This window comes from Anabrus simplex, chromosome 1, assembly GCF_040414725.1.
Source record: "Anabrus simplex isolate iqAnaSimp1 chromosome 1, ASM4041472v1, whole genome shotgun sequence".
NCBI lineage: Eukaryota > Metazoa > Arthropoda > Insecta > Orthoptera > Tettigoniidae > Anabrus > Anabrus simplex.
In genome coordinates, this window is record NC_090265.1 from 3,733,162 (window position 1) to 3,757,869 (window position 24,708).

Below are 24,708 nucleotides of genomic sequence, written 5' to 3' on the forward strand. Positions count from 1 at the left end.
TCTATACTTTTGTATCCTTATTATTTCTTGATTTGTTGTGCCTAACTAAGGAGCGCATTTGAACTCATTAGCAATTTCCTGTTTTTCCTACTTCTCTTCCCAATGTCTCAATCCTCTCACTGTGTTCCTTTTTAAGTTGTTCTTTTCATCCTCCAAGTCTGGTGGGCTTTAGAGAAAATTTGTGTTTGTGAATTAAGGTTCTGAATTTTATTTTATCCTGACTGCTTTCTTCAATAATGAAAATTTCTTTTACATCTTCACTCATTTCGTTTAGCCAGTTATTGTGATTTTTCATTGATAAGGCTGAGTTTAACATTTTATTTGTGAGCCTGTTATTATCCGTTCCATGTAAGTGATCGTAACATTGTAACCGCCATTTCTTTATTATATCTGTGATCTTTTCTGTAACTTGACAGATTTCATGTGATTTCGTTTTCATCCAAAATCCGTTTTCACATTTTGGTCCTAAAATTTAACCCGAGGAATTTTCTTTTTTTCGATCATCTTAATTCGAGATTTCCGAACACTTTTAAGAGTTTCAGGTGCATAACATGCTCCTGTTTTAACTGCTGTGTTATAATGTCGTACTGTCTGACTCGTTGGTTGAACGGTCAGCATACTGGTCGTCGGTTCAGAGGGACCCGGGTTCGATTCCCGGCCGGGTCGGGGATTTTTACCTTAATTGGTTAATTCCAATGGCACGGGGGCTGGGTGTATGTGTTGTCTTCAGCATAATTTCATCCTCAGCACGACGCGCAGGTCGCCTACGGACGTCAAATAGAAAGACCTGCACCTGGCAAGCCGAACGCGTCCTGGGATATCCCGGCATTAAAAGCCATACGACAATGTCGTACTTTTGTTTTTAATATAGTTCTTTTAGTGTAATCTGTTACAGATAATATTGTGTGCTCTGTGAAATATTGCTATTCTTACTTTCTTAGGTTGCTGATTTAAAACTGCTGGTTCAATAATTTCATCTAGATACTTAAATTTGTCTACTTGAGCGATATTTCTATATTTGATGATTATCGGTTGACTGTTGAACTTGATCTAGTTCCTTCCATACACTTTCTGATGATTCAGAACTAAATATTAGTTTTGTTATGTTATCCTGAGTTGTTTCCCCCTTGTTTCACACATTTGTTTTATTCTTATTTTGCTATGGTGAAAGTGATAGTTATCATACAATTTCGTGTTAGGCCTTGTTTTCATACTGTTGTTTATTGTAACGGTTTAGGTGACTTATATTTAATACACTATCGAAATCGAGCCATTGTCTCCGCATTATCTCCGATCTCGAATGTACATATAGTATTTTTAATAACGATAAAAAATTAATATTATTAAAAGAGGATTTTGTGCCGCGACCAGTTGAGATTACCAAAGTTGAGAGGGGGACTATAGAAGTAGAGATTTTAAGAACGAAAGTTTAAATAATGGCAGGATTTGAAGGAAGAATGGAAAGCGAACTGGTCTGAGGAGAGAATAATAAAGCATGATAGAGGAATACTGAAATAAAAATAAAACAATGGCGAAGGATGAAATGGAACTGACACGTGATCCTTAGCAGGCCTCATCGTAAAGAAGAATTGCTGAGAAATGTACAGTACAAGTCATCGTTATTATGGAGTAGTTCTATACACCAGGTAACACTTAATATCTGATATTCTTGAATGCTATTTTGCTTTGAAATTCTTTTGACGTTAATTGAGTCGATTTTCAGTTGAAATATTGCATTACCAGCACAAAATTGATTAATGTTCAGTCTATATATAAAAAGAGTTTGCCAAATCCGTCCGTCCGTTCATTCTATTGAGCCGATTTGCTTTATTTCTGTTTTACTCCCACCGTAATTATCTGACGGTGAATCGTGGGACATTGATAGGTCTCTAATTTCAACCAGTTTTGAGTAATCATAAAGCGAAATCATTAAATGTTCAGTCCGATAATCGATGGCGGAGGCTTACCCTAACCCGCAATATATTCGGTACTTAGCAGGTAGCTAAGCGACTAACACTTTCATCAATATTCAGATATGTGTGGTTTTCATCCTTAGCAATGTAACTACATGCAGTCATATTGATTACTACATGTGAAACTCCTTAGTGATGAAACGGTATCCTGTTGACAGGCGCAATGTCAGTCCAGGGAGGTCAAGACACGAATGTTGCTTATGGAGCAGCCAGAATGAGTCTTTAAAGTGAGCGTAACCAAAGGCAAGTGTATTCGAATTTAGAGGATTTAGGTACCAAACATTGAAATACAAACAAACGAACAAATATTTTTCATCTAGAATTTAACTGGGCGTCTATTGCTGATGTGTATGTGACTGTCTAACTCGTAACGAACATGAATACGGCCACAGATATTTGAATAGGAAGATAATTAATAGAACCAATATTTCACTTTCTGGAAAACAAGAATCAGCAGAAGTGCTCATGTATACCCTTTTACTACTACGTATACAACTTATTCTTACTGTGTTTCTTATTAATATCATCTGCGAAATACGTAACCTTATTGACAGAAAAGTAAAAATCTGTACGGTACCACCGTTATATTAGGAACACATGAAATATTGAACTTAAAGTATTTAAAGACAACTGTAGTAAATTACCTTCGGTATTTCATTGATTAAGAAAGTAGTTTCCCGGCACTAAGTTTCTAAAAGGTTGTCAAACACTGAATGCCTCTTGAGTTGAGTGCATTAAATTATGTTTGCTAACTGTTGTTACCCGTTCATGTGGTAAATTCGTGGTGTTCTGAGGCAAAATTACTCTTCGTATATACAAGAATGTTGTTCTGAGCTCCTCTAACTAGTTTATGATTGAAACAGACTTTCAACGTATTAGGTCGTGTTACGTAAATGTAGTACGTGTTGGAGAGATGTTAAGTACATAACAAAAATGGCCAGCCGGACACCAGTGGGATCCGAACCCACAACCTCCCGATCTCTTCAACACGTACTACATGTACGTAACTTTATTGGGTAGCTAAAAGTTATACATCAACATCGAAGAAGAAAGACACAATTGGTCAAAAATTAATTAAAGAAATTCGGGATTGGCTGAGTTTAAAACTGGCGGAAAGAAAGATTAATATTGCCAACCCAAAAAATGAAAGAACAAAATTTAGTAAAGACAAACTTTCGGATACAAAATTTCTTTAAAAAGTTCCTTCCCTTCGCACCAGGGTGCATGATCATAGTTTTTTAGTATAGACATCTGTCAGAGAAGGTCCACACTTCTTGATCAACCGAAAAAACAAAAACAAATCGAAATACACACAGAGGCATCTTCTGAGGAACTGTTGGATTAATTCAGTTGTTAAAGTTCGCAGTTTCTCCGGTAGAAAGTAATTTAAGGCGGAAAATTCAAATGTGTGGCGTATAGGTGTACCAACTGGTACAGTGATACTCATCATCATCATCATCATCATAATCATCATCATCATCATCATCATCATCATCATAAGAAAGAAAAGACCGAGGAATTGATACTGTGGTTTAGGTCATGTAGCTATCAAATTGCATTCGGGAGATAGTGCGTCTAACCCCACTGTTGGCAGCCCTGAAGATGGTTTTTCGTGGTTTCCGCATTGTTCACACAAGAAAAATGCTGGCGCTGTTCCTTAATTAAGGCCACGGTCGCTTCCTTCCCACTCCTAGTCCTCTCTTATCCCACAGTCGCCGTAAGACCTGTCTGTGTCGGTGCGACGTAACGCAGATTGTAAATAAGAGGAAGAAGAATACTTAGGCATTATGTAAATAATGGGCTACACTTATCGTTCGAAACACATGTCTCACTTCTATAGGAGTGGTATAATACTTGCGAACCTGTTTGTATAGGCTTTCATAATTTTTATCCCCTTCAGTCCATCTACAGAACATTCTTCTGTTCAAACTGCGATTCATCAAAATGATATCAGAAAAAAGTACATAATGGTACCAGAAAATACAAAAATCGTTCATATAAACATATTATTATTCAGGAATAATGTCATTGTAATTACATACTAACCTCGAACAAGACGGAGTTATAAGTGGGTTGCCATTTACCACGCCTGTAATTTTGTACAGTACCGACTGAGCTCACCAACGGTAATCACTGGAAAGCGAAACTCTCTAATCCAGCAGGTTGACTTATTCTGACAATTTGGTGTAGCGCAGTACTCCATTTTCCTTAATAATGCAACCACATTTCACATTATCACATCGGGCTCGCTCATATCATAACTGTTCTGAAGACTCAATATGGCCGCCACCGCAAAGGATTGTGGTTACGTGACCAAACCTTCCTAGACTGACCTTGAGAGGCGTAACGACGCCAGCGCTCGTAGCGGCCAGCAAGCTATATTTGTCAGGTACAAGTTCTCTACCCAACAGGTGATTGTACCTTCCCACTTAAATTATAAACTGTAACTACCTCAACAACTATAATAATCGTAAATTTTAAGAAAACACCCTGATACTTATTGCTAAAGCATGATAACAATACTGAAATAAAACGACAATAGTTTATTTTCGAAGTAACATACCACTGTAGTTAAGGCCTTAGTCATTTTAGAAATTCTATTATTGAACTGAATTTGGTAAGTTCACATAAATCAGAAAAATAGTACACTAATGAACTAAAACCAATTCAAATAATATTCAAATCTCAGCAAACTAATTTAAGGACTTCGTGTGTTTTCTATGGCACTGAAAAACTTCATTGAATAATATGACCACGTAGTCATATGAATGAAAACCTACAACCTGTTTTCTAGTCAATGAAGTCCCCAGTTTGCGGCGAGGATTGGAATTATGCCGGCTGTCGAGGCCTGTAGCACTCTTCTGGGGCAATGATTAATGACTGACAGTTGAAATGAAATGATAGTGGAGAGTGTTGCTGGAATGAAAGATGACAGGGAAAACCGGAATACCCGGAGAAAAACCAGTCCAGTCTCCGCTTTGTCCACCACAAATCTCATATGGAGTGACCGCGGTTTGAACCACGGTATCCAGCGGTGAGAGACCGGCGCGCTGCCGCCTGAGCCACGGAGGCTGCAATGTAATCGTAATCCTAGTTTTACAATTAATTTCAAGTGATGACTAGGTACATTTACAGCATTCATATGGAAATCAGGTATTTCGGATTACGGAATTAACAGTGTACTCATACAAGCTAGTGAGCGTTCTCCTTAAATTTAGAGGAAAGGCCTTACAACAGGCAATGTTCCTTTAATGCTTCTTGACTTCCTACAAGACAATTTCTGCTCCTCTGAAACAGGTATCATCTCTAATTAATAATTTTCGTTTTCAAGTACTACTACTATTACAACTACTACGAAAATGTCTTAATTCCTGCCCTGAATGGGAAGGCTCTTAGACGGTGGCGCTGTCTCTCAGGCCGGGAGAAGGAGAAGGAGAAGGAGAAGGTGAAGGAGATGCTCGGAGAAGGTGAGCTGATTGGCGGTCGCGGCCTATGGGCAACTAGGAGCTTTCCCGGCATTCGACTTAGCGCAGGAGAATGGAAAACCATTCTCATCACAGCCGACGTCTGGGGCCAGCCGTGAGGTCCAGCCTTGTCCCGTCTCCCGAACAATCACCCAGAACAAATCGAGCTGCAATCCTTTGGATTTTTTTTCCAGTTATTGAATCAAGTAATCCTGGAGAGGGGTCCCATACACTGGAACGATACTCTAGTTGGAGTATTACCAGTGACTTTAATGCACTCTCCTTTAAATCCTTACTAAAACCCCTAAATACCGCATAACCGTGTGCGGAGATCTGTACCCTTTATAAACAATCATATTTATGTGATTACCTCATTGAAGATCTTTCCTTATATTAAGACCAAGGTATTTACAATAATCCACAGAGGAAACTTTCATCCCATTAACGCAGTAATTAAAACTGAGAGGACTTTTCCTATTTGTGAAACTCACAACCTGACATTTAACACCGTATATCCCTATACCATTGCTTACTGTCCATCTCACAACATTATGGAGCTGATTTTGCAGTTTCTCAATATCTTGTAACTTATTTATTACTCTGTACAGAATAACATCATCTGCAAAAAGCCTTATCTCTGATTCCACTTCTTTACACATATCATTGAAATGTATTAGAAAACATAAAGGTCTAAGCTTCGCCTGCTCTAATTTTCTGTCATAGAAACATAGCCACCCATTGAGTCACAGATTTTTTCAAGTCTAATTGCACTCATTTTTGCCAGTAGTCTCCCATGATTTACCCTATCAAATTCCTTAGATAGATCAATCGCGATACAGATCAGTTGACCCCCTGAATCCAGGATATCTGCTATATCTTGCTGGAATCCTACAAGTTGAGCTTAGTGGAAAATCCTTTCCTAAACCCAAACTGCCTTCTATCAAACCAGTTATTAATTCCTCAAACATGTCTTACATAATCAGAAAGAATGCTTTCCCAAAGCTTACATGCAATGCATATCAAGCTGACCGGCCTGTAATTTTCAGCTTTATATCTATCACCGTTTCGTGATGGAATTACCGCAAGGGAGGTAACTCCCACAACATACTCCAACTTACACATACCATTTCACCAGTAACTTGCTAACCGCGTGGAGTGCTGCAGTCGTTTCGATGAAAAAAATTGAGCCAAGCTTCGCAACTGTGTGTATTAGATGCCTACGCTAGAATACAAGGCCTTGAAATGCACTCATGGAAACGGGTGGCATCCTAGTTCACCATTCAGCCGCTAGGATCGCGTTCTTGTCCCCTTGTATTCGCATGGCCGTATACGTCAATAAGTGAATTATATCCTAAGTAAAAAGAACTGAATGTTTTTTGCGAGTATTGACAGTACTTTATTTATAGAGCGGTGCTTCGCTGGCTTGGTATGTCATTGAAGTTTCAAAACTTTCCTTTCGAGAGGCTTCCTATCAAGTTTCAAAACTTTCTCTCTTCTACTTGTGTGGCTCAAAGCAATGTTGTCTAATAGAGGTCTCAGAAATTTTTGGAGTAGAAGAAGTGGTGATTTATCTTCTTTACACTTCCTAGACTTAATTTCACTGATGAACATGTCTTTCGAAAAAAGACGTACACCTTTTAATAACTCTCTTCGGTGCTACAACTGCGCAGTGGAGGTGACAAGTTCCGTCGTTAATAGATGACAGGATATCATTAATTAATCAACTGAGGCGTTCATCTTCAGTACTAAAAGATCCTCGTTTGTTCTCTTTCCTGGTATATGTCCCATGTGAGGTGTTGCAGACGTCATGCGCATCTAACAATTTCATAAAATGCTCCATAAAACAAATGGTTTATTTTAAACTGTATTAAATGCTCTCGGGGCAAACCATCTCAAAACTTTTCAAACCAGAGATTATTTCAGGGGAAAGTATAATATTTTTAGCTCTTGCTACATTTATTTTCTCCAAATTCGTTAGCAAATTATTTTTCTGGGGGGTTTTCTAATTTAAGATTTCTGAGTTTGGAGAGGCCTCTCAAATGATGGTCGGTCGCGGTAGCATTGTTTACAAAAATGTCCAGTGACAAATTTTGGGATCGCATGATTATCATGACATAACTCGGATCAAAACTTAGGAACAGAGGCCTAATTTCATCAGCTGGAAGTCGTATCTCATGCATAATACTTCCTCTGTATAATGTTTCGAACATTGAACATTCACTGGAAACTTGTGGATCGAAATTCCACTACCTTTAATTTCTCGTGAATAAATCATGACTGGAACTGCCATTGCACATCAGACGAATACATACATTCACTAGGGGGCAAGAAAGCGATCCTATCGGTCCGGCATTGAACTTCAGTGTGACCACTTCGATAGCGTCTTACGGGCTCTACTGTATTTCAAGGCCTTGTATTATAACGTTGGCAACGGTATTAGACTGTGGTATGCACTTCCTGTGATGATGGAAGAATAATATTCTCTGCTGGATACTCTCTTATTCTATGGCCTCCTTCCCCTGCTTCTGAATGTACTCTACAGATGGTAGAGCGTTCCTAATAACTTACATGTTGCTAAGAGGAAAGAGTCTACGTACGTACTGACGGTAAGGCACCAAAGCCTTCTGTAGGACCATTAATAAAGCGCAGCGACAAACTCTTCAAAAAGTGGGTGTCTACTTACCCGAAATGTATGTTGCACTATCCCGGGCAACTTCTTTGAAAATATTGAGATTCAGATACGCCCGAATGGTCGAAAGAATTGTCATAAACTACATTACCGGTATTTAATATACATGAAACTATTGAAAAGGGCAGGCAGAACAATTGTGTCTGCGAAACGCATTTCATGACGAGATATCTGAGCTATTTATGAGGAATGTGGCCGACAACTACTTTACTGTACATTTAAAATATTGCGAAATTAATTCTTATTTTCGGCCTCGTGTCATTTTTTTGATGGAGGCAATATTTTCCATATGTCTCTACGTACAGAACAGGTCAAAATGTAACTTCCACTGAAGTCCGAATCTCATCCATGACTGCTGAGATATGGGCAGTGCTGAGTAATGATTTTGTAGTGTAAGGAAGGTACTATTCTCAGGGTCATTCGTGCTGCAACACCACTTTCTGGTCCAGTGAGGAAAGCAACGAAATACTACCTCACTCCCGGTCTTGCCTACTACACCTCATATTAGGGCCACCATCAGATTTTTCTGTTTTCAACTAACCAAAAATCATTTGCTGGTGGTATTTGAGGATCCAACGTACCAATGGGCTGATAACCAAACAGACAGAAATATATACATACAGATTTGGCCAGTTTCTGGATGTACCGTTTCCAAGTACAGATGCTATTTATCATCGGCTTTTATGAAGACTTTCTTCCGGAGCATAACATTGTATGGAAGCGAATCGTGGACGAACCGGCTCGGAAAGAAAGAGCATAGAAGGTGTTACAGAAGAATGCGGAAGGTGAGTTACGAATGAAGAGATACTGAATTTAATTGGTGAGAGCAGAATGATTTGGAGAAATTTGACCAGAAGAAGAGATTTATTGATTTATTCTCGTCTCAGGAACATATAATTATATAAGACACAGTTCAAATATTATAGTAAATGTGACCAGAACTTGGCTACTTCCATTGTATTTACTGTGCAGTAATGTAGATCTTCTGGACTACAGGAGGCTGAACACAGTTGTTGTAGAGTCCGGATTCATCCACTTTTTCTTTCTTCTTTTTCTTCCGCGTTTCCCACATCTGTGGGGTCGCGAGTGCGAACTGTGGCGCATATGTGAACTTGGCTCCGTTTTATTGCCAGATGCCCCTTCTGATGCCAACCCTATATGGAGTGATATACTCACTATTGCGTGTTTCTGTGGTGCTTGGTTGTCTGAATATGAAGAGGAACACCCATTCCCCAGCTCAGGAGAATTAATCAGAAGCGCTTAAAATCCCTAACAAGGCCGGAGATCGAACCCGGGACCCTTTGAACCGAAGGCCTCAACGGTGACCATTCAGCCAATGAGTCGGACACAGTATGCACTTATCCACAATCACACTAAATATCGTTCTTATTAGAGGAGCCCCATCTTCTCACTACAGATCTCAGTCAATTCAGTGACTTCCAAGTCAGTCATAGCTCGTCGTGGCCAGGAGGCAAAGTTATCGAAATTGTTCTCCAACCAGTGAGAAGGAAGTTCGTAGCCTTCCATAGTAGCTTGCTTGTTGTTTTAAGGGGCCTAACATCGAAGGTCTTCGGCCCCTTCCATAGTTGTCGGGCGGTGGTTCTAAGTTACTCTGATGGAAGCTGTTCCTTGATTTCACTCGTTGCGGATGCCCCATGCAAAAGATGTGTTCCTTCCTCCTCCACTGTCTTTATTTCCTTATTGGCAGCTATTTATCTTCGAATAGGAGGTGGTGCTATTCTAGGGATGTGGTCAACCCATAGGACAGGAGTGGTTTCAAGGCCTATTATAATTCTATAGGCTTCAGTAAGACCTACATCTACCTATCTGGCACGCGTGGAGCTATACCAAACAGGGCAGGCATACTCTGCTGAAGAGATACACAGAACTGTTCAGTTGGCTTTTGAGTGCTGTGTAGGCAGTAAGAACGGCAGATGTGAATATGACAAACAGATCAGAGTAGTTGTAAGATGTGGTAGCGACGTAGAAATGAAGAGGTTAGCACATGATAGGGTGACATGGAGAGGTGCACCAAATCAGGCTATGGACTGATGGCTCAAACAACATCATAAGCATGAATGCGCGATAACTATTCGAAGTCAATTAGTTGTCTGAAGTACTGAGACTTAAACCTGAATAGACCTACTTAGTTTACAAATCTTTGAACATGTCTGTTGTGAATTACGTAGACCTAATATACATATGACAGAGTGAATTATTTTCTGTTTCAATGTATCTGACCCGCTTATACGCACCTAAAGAGAAGGAAGGTTATCTCGTATGTGAGAGTGTCCCTCGTTAAGTACATGCCCTGTTATATTCCCGGTCCTCCTAATGGTAATCATAGCAGGCTGCTGTAGTATCGAGCGGGTATGTTGGCCGCCCACAGAAAGGCATTTATCATCGCGCATTTCTATTAACTCACTAATTAGTCGCTTCTGCAATTTCCTGGAATGAACATTTACCTCGCGGAATTCGATATCCCTTTCTGGAAAGTTACCAATAATGTACCGGACTACTTTCCTTATTTCGTATCTCAACGAAGTTTCATAGTTCTTTTTCTCTAGTAACGCTAGAGTATCTGTTAGGTAACATGATTTCCTTGTCATAGAGCAATGAAATAATCAATTTATACCACTTTCACGTGGATGAACACAAATCACACTTAACATTTGTGAGGATATGGCATCTACGAGGCGGGTTTTTAAATAAGTGCCGTTTTGACATAAAAATTACAAAAAAGTAATGCAATTTTTTAAACAATTCTTTTTTACATGTAAGCCTGTACGTTAAACAACTTCTCTACGTAAATTCCACGCATATTACGGAACTTGTGATATTGTGAAGCCAGCTTCTGTACTCCATCCTCACATTAATCAGCTGCCAGCGACGGCCGCGCGGTCCTTTTAAGGTCATCATCGTTGTCGTGGCGTTGACGTCCTACGTGCAGGAACAAGTGGTAGTCACTACACACACGATTGTCTCCAACTAAATGAAGCGATGAGATCTCGGGTTCGATTATCCAAGTGAAGTCGCACATTGGCAGGAAGCAAAATAATTCCACTTGCAAGCATGACAAGCCATTTGTTTCGGATTGTGTGAGCACAACTTCCGATAATTTAAGCATCCTGACACAATTTTATAAATACTACTCCTTGAAATGTCAGGCAACTCATAACTTAATGACGAATCCGTAAAGCGTCTGTGTTTTTGCACAAGTCTTCAGTACTGACGGACGCTAGCTCACTACACTTCTCATCGTGGACATTAGTACGGCCTTCTTAAAATCCTCTAACCCATTTTCTTACCATTCCTTTGCTCATAGTGTGTTCTCCATACGATTCACTAATCTGCCGATGAATTTCAACAGCTTTCACGCTTTCTCCATTTAAAAATCTAATCGCAGCGCGTACTTCACAATTGGCGGGGCCGTTATTGTCGGAGGCATTTTCTATTCGCATAAACAAACGTAAATACGGGCGAATGCTTCCATAATGGCGTTTGTGGCTAGTCTACAGAGGTACGTACTGAGTGCGCATGCTCTGAACGACGCTGCAGCGGCCATATTTAAAAACGGTACTTAATTATGCTTCGTATATTCATCGTTTTACACTAAATACAATGTCTTTTATTTTTGCGTCCATATCACGCGTTATCGAAAAAAGAGTATAAAATTTCCCTTTCGGAAACTGACGTGCTCAATAAATGAAACTCAGATTGATGAGGATTACTGCCTCTAAGAAAACGTATGGAGTGTGAAGTCGACAAATGTAGGATTCAGGAAGTGGGAAAATTCAGCCAGGGCGTATGGAACTACCACGAATGGAATAATTAGTTCGCTTGAGCTTGATAAGATGAGACCTTTCCGATAAAAGAGCCTGCTATTAGTATGCGATATTTTTTTACCATTTATGAGTTCTTCACAGCCTTCACGGTTCCTAGGTATCATCGCGTGAAGTGGTGCTGGTGAATATTATTTTAGGGGGAAGTACAACTAGGCAACCATCCTCTATTAACGCTAATCAGATAAATAATGCAATGGGTCCGACACATTGAAAAATGAAGGTTTCGGTCAAGGAAAATGAAGGATCATGAAGGGCGGGGAAGCAAACGACTCCCTAGACATCGAATTCTCTAATAGCGTCGGGTCGGAAAAGAGCAAGAACTGACCGAGGGAGGTCGGATAGGAGCCTGGCGCGAGTGACTAGAAGCAATGACAGCACTCAGCTAAGGGCCAACCCACGCTCCCAATTGTAGAGCCCCTTGGAGACACCTTTCAGCCGCCTATTACGACAGACAGGGGATACCGTGGGTGTGTTTCTATCTACATGAAGCACAGGGGGATAACGTCGTGTCACAAATAATGCACCGCTAAATTCATTACGGACATTTTCAGATGACCGCCAGACATAAAGCAAATTTTTGTTAAAACATTTTAAATTCTAATAGACTAATCAGTCAATGTCCAATCAAATGTACATTTTAAATATAACTTTATGTTCAATATTGAATCCAAAACTAATGTGATTTCAGTCTCTTGTAGAAGTAACAGGTGTTCTGCCTTTAATCATTTTGGCAATCAGCCTTGAAAAATAGTCTGAGGAACTTGTCGAATCACTGGGGAGTCGAGAAGCTTAAGGAGCTGGCTGCCAAGAAGTTAATTCAGATATATTCACAAAAACCATCCAATAAACAAAATAAAATAAGATAGACGTATATTAAACGTATAAATTATTACTTGATGTTTTCTCATTTCATAAGTCGTATCATTTAGATATTTTAATACAATTGAGAAGAGGCTAGTTGTTTTACGTCGCACCGACACAGATAGGTCTTACAGCGACGATAGGACAGGAAAGGGCAAGGAGTGGGAAGGAAACGGCCGTGGCCTTAATTAAGGTACAGCCCCAGCATTTGCCTGGTGTGAAATTGGGAAACCACGGAAAACCATTTTCAGGGCTGCCGACAGTGGGGTTTGAACCTACTATCTCACGAATACTGGAAACTGGCCCCACTTAAGCGACTGTAGCTATCGAGCTCGGTATTGAGAAGAGGATAGTGATACCTTTTAGATTGTAAAAATGAGCTACAGTCCTAAACATTTTTCCGAGGATTCTGTGGAAAGCAGAGGTGTAAGAAGAATTCGCAGACAGAGAAAAGATGAGAGCATAATATGAAACACTAAAATTTGAAATTTTATTTCTTTCCTTTTTTCCGGACTTTGATGAACAACAACAAATAAGAGGTGAATAGCACGGCAGCTCTGATCACAACATTAAGATAGAAATTTAGTTCCAATAATTTACAAAATGAGCTTGTGGCTCCAAAGTTACACTATTTCAAAGAACACCTTTGCGCCACTCAATTTACATCGTAGGCGACTGAGCTCCATAATTTACCACAGTCAGGCACAAGTTTGTAATCTGAATTTTACATTAGATCACTTTGAAAACGGCTTTTACTGCATTTCCCGCTCGAGAGTCTGATTTGCAATTGACTATGAATAGTTAGAAATCAAACAGGGGCAAAAAGTGCTCATACTAAATGACCTACGTGAACAGACGGAAAAGTTTTAAGAAAATCGGCCATGAAGAAAATGGGAGAAGGCGAAGCACTTGCACTCCTTTCGAGATAAACTTGAAAAACCGAAAAAATCCTATATAGGCTTATAGCCCGAAGTTAGAGGCTACGCCTATACTACAGAGGGTGACTGTATGGCGAAAATATCAAGTTCCAAAAATAGAATTTAAATTTAAAATTTTTAGAAAATCATATTCTGCCCAATACAAATTTGAATAGGAATTAGAAGAGGGTGAACCCTCTTTATTCCCTAAGTTACATATTTCCGGCCAGCGATTTGGATAAAGTCCTTAGAATTGACTGAAAATTTACATTTAAACGATGATGTTAAACTTTAGAAACTTACATTAAGAATGAATTTTGAAACTTCCCCTCGAGTCACCTTTCTGGAGCTACCTCATATTTAAAAGATGCCTGCCATTACCTTGAGCTGGTGGGCCTTCCGACGGCGGGCAAGGCTCACCCCTGCCTCCACTAATGTATGCACTCTAGACTGGAGTGAAGAAGAAAACAACATCGCACAACAGCACCCAGCTTTTATAGCAGAGGGGAAAATTCCAGAACTCTCTAGGCCGATGCCATATATACAGCCCCAATTTTGATTGGTTACAAAAATAAATACCAAAATTTGTGTTTGGCTAAAACTTTCAGGAAGAATGAAGTGATAGAAGTGCTGGTACCCTTAGCACAAAAACAATCTACAAACACAAAGGTACACAATTGCTTTGAAAATCAATTGTCCGTCTTCCCATCAGAGGGGAGACATAAGTCGACAGTAGAGACATTTGAAGATTAAAGTTCTAAACTTCTTCCAACACGCAGTTCAGTGTTTACATCAAAGATGGCGCTCGTTTCAGATGCACGGAGGAGGTGTACCTCCGGTACAACTTTAACGTATTAGTGGAGCTAACTCCATTTACTATACTCAGTCGGATTTCTGCTCAAGAACTCTTCTCCAGGGACAGTCTTTCGTCGCCGCAAAAGTCGGCCACTGACCACTGGACTTTTCTTTCCTAGGCTTTGTAAAACGAACTCTAGCTGGTAAGGCTTCTAAATTCCGTTGATAATAGTATAGTATTTTCCTTCTTGAAAATACGGCATGTTTCTTACTTGGTAGAGTGACTGAAGGATTTTTTTTAAAACAATGACCTCGGGATTGTGTTTTGCTACCGTCAACAATAGAATTTTTGATATCATCAAATAGGAGCGTTTAAGGCGAGTTTCTTCCTTGCCTTTCAGCAGTCAAGGAACTTTCTGGCAGTATTTAAGTCACGAGATTGATTTGAATATCCTACTGCTGTTATTGGCTTCTTCGTATTTTCTAGTATACGGGCCTTTCTATGTTTTCCAGCTTCATGTTTCTGTTCTCTAAATTATTTGGGTGTATTTCCATTTGTACAGGCACGAGAGTTCCCAATGTTTACGAAGTCGACATTCAGCACACAGAACAAGAAACAGCTGATGTAACAATAATGGAGCTGGCACACAGCACAATTAGCCTTGGGAGAGGGGCTAGTAGCCTACGTATAAGCAGTACTACACTTTAGCGACCGCACAGACTATTTTCAGGGACGTGGTTGAAAAACCTCAATGACTGGCTATTAACGATGGCACATAGACTGTTTAGTCATACAGAGTGGGTGAATGAGAGACTGGTAGAGTGGAAGAAAGTATGTGTGCACGGGAATGATTTAATGAATGAGGGATTAGCTAACTATTGATGGACAATGGATGATCAGCAAAAAAAAGTATATATGTACATACTGCACAGTACTATTTAAGTACATTGTAAACTATGTCGGTATTTGGTATATGATGATGATTTTTGTTTAAACTAGCCTAACAACTAGGTCATCGGCCCCTAATGGTGCAATGAAGTTAAAATTAAAACTTCAGAATGTATCCACTGACTAGAATCTAAAACGAATTATAACGAGTTAATAATCCTTAAACGAAAATAAATCAGTGTATCCAATTCACAACGCCTTAATTACTGGGATGATGCTTATTATCCAACAGGGTCTTAAATCCAGCTGACCGGCCCCATGATGCGACTAATCACTAGTAAAGCAGAACCATGGGCATGTTGTAGGCTCTTGGGCTTTTGCAGCGTCAGGGAAATAAGGTGAAATTCTTTACGTTTCGCAGAGAACTTTGCTCTGCGTCTTCAGAAGAAAATCTCGACTGTCCACGAGAAAGGCTTCTCAAATAATGAGGTTTGAATTTAGACGTTATATTAGAAGTGGAAGTTGTACGTTCATTCGTCACCAGATGGCGCAGCGCTGGTGTTCGAAGCGGAAGCTGACGGAACCATCGTAATCAGTCTAAGTGAGTCACATAAATAACAGGTCTACACACATATGAAAGCATGACATTGACACAAGCCTGGTATGAAACATCTGGCGACGAGGAAGGTACGAATTTGGAAGACACCGAATCACATAAGTAATACGTAGTTGCCAGCCTTTAAGAATTTACGTAGGTAGTTCCCTTCCCTGTCCCCTGCCGACTGGATCCTAGCTAGAGCGACGCATTAATTCCCGTGATCAGTCTACGAGGGTCACATCAATCTATGAGGGTTATGAGACCCTCGTAGACTGATCATGGCCGACTGGATCCTAGCTAGAACGAGGCATCAAATCGCCCGCGGACTGAATATGTTGGTTCGGTCAACTTCCGCTTCGAACGCTCGCGCTGTTCCACGTCCGGGAAGCCATCTGGTGACGAATGAACGTACCATTTCCACTTCTATTGTACGTCTAAATTTCAAAGTCATTGTTCAAGAAGCCTTTCTCGTGGACAGTCGAGATTTTGTTCTGATGACGCAGAGCACAGTTCTCTGCGAAACGTAAATAATTTCACCTTATTTTCTTGATATGGCATATGCCTATGTATATAAGTACGGGCCATGAAAGCATCAATGGCAACAATATTTTTTTCAACTCCACTGATGTTGGTGATTATTGTTTTAACAGGAATGAGTAGACATTTATGCCTTTGCTAGTGTTTACAGTGCACTATGTCTTTTGGTACGCGCTAGAAGTGTTATCTGTCTTAGTCTTATTCTTGGCCTTGACAATATGAAATTGACTGAGGTATGAAGAATGCTAGTAATGTCATTCCTTCTGCAGCCAGTCCCTGCTATGAATGGTGTGAAAATGTTGCTCATAGGGTCGGTTGGTGCATGCATTTCAGTGGGCTTGGCGGACTGATATGTAATAGCAACTTCTAGCTCATTGAGGAAAGCAAAGGGAAAGTACCTAAATCATTCACTACTGATCTGCATTTAGGGCAGTTGTCCAGATGACTGATTCCCAATCTGTTGTTTTTCTGGCATTTTCTTAAATTATTTCATAGAAATTGGAAATTTATTGAACGTCTCCCTTGGTAAGTTATTCCGATCCCTAACTCCCCTTCCTATAAAGGAATACTCACTCCTCATTGTCCTAGTATGCCTTTTCAGTGAAGCCCATGTCGTTGGCGGAGCTGTGGAGGATGAAACCAGCCCTTGGGCTGAGTACAAAACATACAGCTGATATTGGTCAACCGTCCTGTATTAACACTTATCAGAAGAAGAAATCGTTCGAAGAATGAGCATTGACGGAAGAAGGGAAAGGCTCACTAAGGCCATTGAAATGTGTTGTGTTATCGGAAGAAAGGGAGATTGGATAGTAAATATGAAAGTGAGGGTCCTGGCAAAAATATGTAGAAAGACTGCCAGAATCAGCTAGGAGCCTTGAGGTCACCAACAAGCACTACTTTTCTAAGAGCCCACGAGGTTCTACTTTTAGTAACCACTTATGGCAGGCAAGGTATACCATTCGCGCATCCCACTACCCCCACCGACAGGGGTTCGAGGAACTGTTTAAATAAATATTCTCGTACGGATTGACCCAGTATCTTATTTATAAGGATGGCTCACTTAAAGGAAATGTGCCACCGAATGGTCGGATCTAGACAGAGAACAGCTTGAGGGCGGCCCGCTTCAACAAGCGGGGAAAGCAGTGGGCTTCTCCGTTATGGTAATATTAAGTAAATATTAGACACCGCAGTGTTCATGTCTGAGTGCCACTGGGGAACACTATGAGACACTTTACATCACAAGAGCACTGACAGTTCTCCTTAGGTCTGGCTTCCTTTAACGTCACAAGGATCATGACAGAGTAGCTAACTCCAGATGAGTCATCACTGAACTGCTGTCGCCGAGGTCGCAGATTCACCATCTAATACTGTTCTTGGTTTTACGTCCACTAACTAACTTTACAGTTGTCGGAGACGCTGAGGTGCCGAAATTTTGTTCAGCGTGAAGTTCTTTTACGTAACTAAATCTACCGACAAAGGGCAGATGTATTTGAGCACCTTCAAATGCCACCGGAGTGACCTTAGATTTGGTGTGGCCAAGAGGTTCAGCCAACGTTAGATTAGAAACTGTTTGAAACTAGATAGATCGCCACTCTCCACCTAGATTACGTAGCAAAAGTATTTATAATAATATCCATCATGGATTAGGTAAACAACTGGAGATTTCCGAGGTCTCCGTAGTAGGTGCAGAAGAATAAATAAGTAAGGAACAGTCTCAAGTACCATTAAATCATAACTTGAAGTAATAATTTTAAACAAAAGATTGGAGAACATCCGATTTAAAAACCATTTAAGAAAAGATTAACTGCGAATGAGAAAAGATCAGTAACATTATGAAATGGAGTAACTACAACAACAAGCGTTCTCAATAAGGAAGTCGAGCTACATTCACAATATTGAAAGAGGGGATATAACCCAGGAACACAGTATTCGAAATTCAAATTACAAGAACGCCGTAAAAGGATGAAAAATGCAATGTAACACAGATCTGAAGTTTTAACAATACACAGAACTCTAACTGAAGGAGGGAAACAGGGTGGGAGCTGGGCGCATGAAAGAAGGAATTGTCCAAGGCAACACCTTCATGGAAATGTTTGTAGAAAATATGAAGAGTAATTCATAGATGATAAAGTTAATAGCCGTAGATAAATGACCGTAACGTGCCTTTCATGCTGGTACTGGTAAAGATTAGATACAAAGACAACATTTAGAAAATTAACACCGCGCACTCGCGAAGAGGTCACGGCTGGACGGATTGATAAAGGCGGCCAGTGTGTCCGTGGTAGGTACAGAGCAGTAAATTAGCAAAGAATAGTTTCAAATATCATATCAGAACGTGTATTTTAAAAACTTGAAGTAACAACATTATGCAAAAGAATGAAGAGGGCCCAATTTAAAAAGAATTTAAGAAAATATTAACAGCGAGTAAGAAAAGATCAATAACATCACAATTCTCCTAGTACGTGGCCCGCCTCTCCCCTCAGGGGTGGAATGAAAGCTAGTTACATGGATAGAATGCTCTTGGCCAGTGAGTAGGTGTTCCCTACTACGTGGCCCACCTCCCCCTTCAGGAGAAGAATGAAACCTAAAAAAAAAAGCTCCAACGTATAGCTTGAATGGTTGTGGGAACTAAGTTCCTAAATAAGTAACGCAATGCCTCTGTGCTCACCCAACATCTCGTCGGTAAAGTCCAGCTGGTTTGTGTGTAAAACACGTGACGAGCGCAGGTTCCTCCGCCACAACGGAGTCGAAAGCAGGTGGAGCGGATGGTCTCTGTTTACAGAATGGGTGACTACTACTAGTAGCATTTTTTTTAGTTTTCATTCCCCATCCTGAAGGGGTGAGGCGGGCCACCTAAAGGTTTACGCCCCCTCTCTGGCGAAGAGATGCGAGCAGGTCGAGGTGATGTGATGGAGAAGGAAGGTGGGTAGGCGAATTGAGAAATGATAGGAGATGCGTGCGAAGAGGAAAGGTTATATGAGAGTTCCAAGGTGGAGATGAAAAGTTAGAAGGTTGAGGGTGGCTGTGAGATGACAAAGGGAAGTGGAGAGGAGTCGAAAGATACCTAGCATCGGAAAAGGTTGGGGGGAAGAAATTAGTTGGAGGAAGTGGTGGACAAACGGGTTGACGAGGTTGAAAAGGAGGAGGGACTGGCCGGGATCGACGATGGGTATGTGTGGAGAGATGTTGAATTGGTTGGGGTGGGGAACGAGAAGGCTCCACTTTGTAGCGATGTTGGTCGATGAAGGTGTTGTACGTTATCTGCAGTTGGAAGACGTAGTCGCACCATATACGTAGGGCCGTCTGCGTTCCGAATCCTGAACGCACGACGGGCAGGAACGCCTGCGGCTTGAAGTTCCCGGAGGATGTCCCGTGTTCAGAGACGGTAGGGCCTATGCCACGAATGACGCAGCTAGACATAGTGTGGAAAGGTTCTGGTGGCTGCGTTCGCCATGAGGATGTTGCGGTGGCTGCTGCTGGCGAGTCGAAGAATTTGTTAAGGAGTTGCTGGGGATGAGGTTGTACGGGGGTGAAGAAATTGGGAGGGTTGAGGTAATTGTGGGCGAAGGATGTCATGTCGTAACAGAAGTGACGGGAACATCGGAAGGAGAATGAGCTGATGTAGTGGTCGTGGAGGTTGTAGTGGTAGTTGTGGGGTGAGTGAATAAAGGAGACGACGACTGCTGTTGCGAGGTCGTGGGTTGAGGCGCGGTTACGACTGGCAGGATATTTGGGTCCGTGGTGAGCTGATCTATTATAGATTGAGGAGTTGGGTCCACTAAGTAGTAGCGTTGGTGAATAGTTACTCCGCTGTCGAGGAGGTGCTTCATGTCGGCTAACGTGGGTAGACACAGAAGAATCTGCGGTGATGGTGATGAATTAGAGCCGTGTAACAGCCGGTAGGCATCGTGAGCCGGGACGCCGGCGGAGCGGAGGTGGCTGTACATGTCGTCTTCAGATATGGTGGGATCGACATCCGCACGATGTCGGGGAGGCTGACTTCAACTCGGTGTCAGCCGATGTGCTTAATTGAAGTCGGCGAGGGAGTAAAGTAAAGATGGAAGCCACCGGCCGAGCAAAAACATTTGGAGATTTTGCGGCGAAGAGTTGCTGGCCGCTTTAGAGAGGTCGATGTGTGTCAACCAGAGCTGTGTGTCCAGAAAAATGTTTTCACTCCTCCCCTGAAGGAGGAGGTGGGCCTGTTAGACGGTGACGCCGTCTCTCAGGCCGGGAGATTTGTTACGGCGAAGGAGATGCTCGGAGAAGGTGAGGAGGTTGGCGGCCGTGGCCTATACTACGAACTTAGTGCCTTAGTGCAAGAGAATGGAAAACCACGGAAAACCATTCTCAGAACAGCCGACGACTGGGACCAACCAGGAAGTCCAGCCCTGTCCCGTCTCCCGAGTGCAGAGGCGTAGAACCACGGTAGAGCCGTGGCCCGACTTGGTGAGAAATGACGTGAACTTGTCAAGAATCGAGATTTTTCCAGAAGGTCACGTCAAATTGACGTCGGAATCATGTGGAAAACAGCTGAGTGTCCAGATGTATAAAGGCAGCTTGCGATGGCGGGTGAAACCAGCGATCCGGGGCATAGAAAATTGAGGCAAGGTAGCATTTTCTTGAATATTCTTCTCGATTATCGGGAGAGCATTACACACGGTAAATGAATATGGAATGATACTTTTGCCTGCTCTTAAGAGACACTCACATATACGACACTGCCTTCCGTCAGTTCACTCATCCGTGAACTGGAACGTTTCCGAATGTTTCGGCTGGGGAGAAAATAAGCACGATAATATATTCTTCAACAATGGTTATTGACCTGACTGTCAGTGTGAAGTCAATCAATACCAGCAACATGACATACATATAAAAAGCCAATAACTACCAGCGTTTCTATTATGGCTGCTTTGTAAACTTTCTCAGGCGACTTCAGTAACTCCTTTTTTTAAGTGTAGTCGTTAGTGTAATACAAGGGTGGCTACCATCTGAGTGACAGTAGATTATTTTGGTCCTTATTTGAGTACATTACTTCGTAAGAAGCTAGCTGTCGCCGTACAGGACAGCTGGGCCTTGTTGGTCACATACATCTCCACTCGCAGAGGGAGTATGTGGCATTGCAAGTGATTCCGACTAAAAATTGTTTCGCAATATGTGGGCCAAAGAGGAACTGATAAAAGTAAATGATATCAAGTTACGAATGCTATTTCTTATATCCGACGGGCTATAAAAGAAGACGCACTGACATACAAAATTATTTTTTTCACTAAAAGGTTAGGAGTTTTATAAATATTTTTCCTCATAATCACCAAAAGTATTTACGCATTTATCGATTCGAGACATCAGCTTTCCGATGTCCTCTGCAAAGAAGACTTCCACCAGTGAGGTAATATGCGCCTGGACAGCCTCCTGCTCCATAAAGTCCACCAAAATACACCTTTTTGGTCCCTATACCGGCAGCCAGTATTCCTGTTCCTCAGTGTCAGTTTGTACATTTTTTTGATTGTTTGGAGATAAGGATGCATCCACTGCTTAGACAGCTCTTTTGTTTCTACAGAGTAGTACAGGACGCAAGTTTCATTACCAGTAACGATAGACTGCCCTCCGTACGGTAACGCGCGACAAACATTACGGCTTACGCCATTCACTGAGTTTTATGGTCAGCGGTCAACATTGTTGCGACCCAACGTGAACAAAGTTTCCAGTATCCTCAGTGGTGAGTCACAAATGTGTACAAAGAAAACCTTGAAAAATCTGGGATTGCAATAGAAAGTTCACTAATCATTAACCTCCATTTGTGGCGGACAAACTAATACATGATTGTAATTTCAACCCAAAAATTTAAGTAACTACAATACTTCACTGAAATTAAACGTGGCTAATTCCAGCAAAAATAAAACAATGATTTCACTGTTTGTGTCGGAAGCAAGTGGAATGTTGTGGCTGCGGAGCGTCCTCCTGCAATTTGGTCCAAAGTTACATTATCGTCACCCTTTAAACACTAGGTTCGATTCCCTGACAGGTCTGTGATTTTTACCTGGATCTGAGGGCTGATTTGAGGTCCACCCAGCCTACGTGATAAGAATTGAGGAGCCATCTGACGGTGAGATAGCGGCCCCGGACTATAAAGCCAAGAATAACGGCCGAGAGGATTCGTCGTGCTGACCACACGACACCTCATAATCTATAGGCCTTCGGGATGAGCAGCGGTCGCTTTGTAGGCCAAGGCCCTGGGGAGGTGTTACGCCATGGGGGTTGGTTTGGTTGTAAACACTAGATCTCGCCAATAAGGGCACAGTGAGTCATCTGTGTACGAAATTTGGTTGACATCCATGCTAGAATATACACACATACAACTATATTCTTCGTCATTTTGGACATATTCTATTTCAGAACCCCCATCCCCACCCTCCCTCACACACCCACTCGCATGCCACTGAGGTTTCAACTTGGACTTAAACGACACCGGGGGTGTCACTAATCATTTCAGCGATCCCGAAAACAGTTATTTGAAATTATTTTTGATTTCTTACATGTCACCTCCTCCCCATCCCCATCCCTACGGGTGCTAGGGGTTTTACACACACACACACACACACACACACACACACACACACACACACACACACACATTATTTTTACCACATAGCAAATAATATGTGTACCATTATTTGTTGAAATCGGCCTTGTGGTTTAGTAGGTGATGTAGAACAAAAACACGTACAGTGATATGTATCTATACATTTAAAAAGTTTACTAACATCAGCTTTGTTCAGCCCGTCCGTTCTACGGGACTGATTTGCTTAATTAATTTTGTATTCTGTCCGGAATTATCTGCCGGTGAATCATCACACATTGATAGGTCTCTTATTTGTGTCAACTTTGAGTAATCATAAAATCAAATCAATAAATGACCACTCTAAGGCTTACCCTAGCCCGCAATACATTCTGTTGCTAAGCAACTAACATTTTCATCAGTACTCTGTGAGTAATGTCACTGTCTGCTTCATTACTACCTGTCGAGCCGAAGAGTATACATTCCTCTGATCACTGAAGAATGCTACTCTCTGCTAGGTACTCTCTGATTCTCTGACATTTCACTGCTTCTAAATGGACTCAACAGATGGCAGAATGTTCCTAATAACTTACATGCTGTTAAGAAAAAACAGTCGACGTGCGTACAGAGGAGAAGGTAACATGTCGACTAGCCTTCTTAGTTACTATTAATAAAAATCCACAATTCCAGCCCTCCAGGCAAGAAAGTCAGCTTTGAAAACATGCCAGGGATATGAGCTACGAATCGTAGATAAATGTATTGTAATAAAGTAAGACAATGTATTTTTTATTCAGTCCTAAACAGGCCGGCTGGTTGTCCTGATCGGTAAGGCGATGAAGTGTACATTGGTCTGACACCGTGCTTAGCCGGTTCGAGTCCCATTGGCTGAAATAATTCACCATCAGAATGTTGGCCGGCAGGGTAGGCGAGGTGGTGGTATAAAATTTCTAATCACTAGATTGCGTGCCAAACCCTGGATTAAACTCCCAACCTCACCGCACTGCTCGTATGCAGTGAGGGCATATGATGCGTTCATGGTGATTCGGCCGTCGCATGAGGACGTTAAGCCTTGAGCAGAACCCTTGGTGCTATTCGACAGGGATTCACCCTCTCCCTTCTACTGGCATATATCACGTTATTCATTTCATCTCATTAACTCGTCTGATGAGATTGACGTCAGGAAGGGCATCCTGTCATAAAAACCCGCCGCGACAGACTCATCTCACCTCACCTCACACCCACCCCGTAGAGAAGCGGTACATGGGTTGGACAAACAATTATTCCTAACAATAACAATCCTTTTCTTAATTATCGTTATCCGGTTGATTATATTTAGCGGCTTGTCTTTTTCTACCATTCTGTGGTTGGTTGTGAAAGGGCCAATGTCAAAAATCTTAGTTTTAAGTCATAAGCTTCTGAATATTTTCCGTAATTTTCTGACAAATGTTAACAATTTATTTGGAGCTATTTGTTGCTCTCATTATTGTAAATCAATTTAAGTAAATGCTATTCTTAAATACTTAATTTCTAGAATTTTAAACTTCGAAATTAAAAGGACTGAAAAGGACATTGACCATTTTTAAT